At 29.3% G+C, this 1013-nt stretch overlaps 1 pseudogene; it reads left to right on the top strand.

Annotated features, from left to right (window-relative positions):
- The first annotated feature begins 341 nt into the window (after positions 1 to 341).
- On the top strand, positions 342 to 441 carry LOC122128133 (annotated as a pseudogene).
- The last annotated feature ends 572 nt before the right edge of the window (positions 442 to 1013 follow it).

Below are 1013 nucleotides of genomic sequence, written 5' to 3'. Positions count from 1 at the left end.
GAGCAAAGCTTACTTTGAATCCCTTAGCTCCACAAATCTAACTCAGTTGGACAAATAAGTACTTGAAAAAGCCATCACCTTTGGACCTAGCTATAAAGGCTTCAATGTATGATCAGGTTTAAAATGAAAAAGACTTAAAATAGTCATTGACAAAAAAGGTTGAAATGTGAGCAATCGATTAAACAATATACATTTTTTCCCCACTCTACACAGAATTTTAGGGAAATAAGATCAATAGCATTGCAAGGAACAATAAGGTTTCCTTTTTACAAATAGGCAACGAAAGATATATGCCTATATTAAGATTGCATCATTAACTACTTAAATTTACAAGATACTACATGCTTCAGCAGCACATCTACCCAAATTGCAACAATACAGAGAATTACATGGCACTTCCACAAGGATGATATGGAAATTTGTGAAGTATTCTTCAGATTCAAGAAATGAAAAACAGTTATTAAAAAGTTGATTACAAAGATACAAGTGAAAGAATACATTTAGTTCATAGAATTAAAAGTTTGTCTTCAGTGTATTAACTCTTCATCTTAGAAAGGCCTTTACATAGCATAACCTTTACAAAACATTTGAAATTAGATAACATTGTCATTTTATCCCAAAGAAATAAAATACTATAAGGACCTAGGAAAAACGGAATCTTAAACTGTTTCTATATGGAATGCAATCTGAAAGGACACATTTATTAATGAACCTATATATTATAAATCAATGTAGAATTCAAAGTATTATATTTGGAGAGAATGAAATAGATTTTGGACATTATACAAACAGAATACAGACTATTTTAAAATAAACTTTTTCAGACAAGTACCAGAAATATCTTTAGTTTCTTTACTACTCATTTCAACAGGTAAGTTAAACTTATTTCTGATTTTAAAAAATCACAAACTCTGCAGAAATCATTATAGATATATACAAACAAGTCTTGAATACATTTTGATATCAAAGTCAGGCAATTCACTTGGAAGAATACCATGGAATCCATGAATTTT

This window comes from Dipodomys spectabilis, unplaced genomic scaffold (genome assembly GCF_019054845.1).
Source record: "Dipodomys spectabilis isolate Male_0828 unplaced genomic scaffold, ASM1905484v1 ptg000323l, whole genome shotgun sequence".
NCBI classification, from domain to species: Eukaryota; Metazoa; Chordata; class Mammalia; order Rodentia; family Heteromyidae; genus Dipodomys; species Dipodomys spectabilis.
Note: the sequence above shows the minus strand (reverse complement) of the source record. Positions and strands in the feature narration are given on the sequence as shown.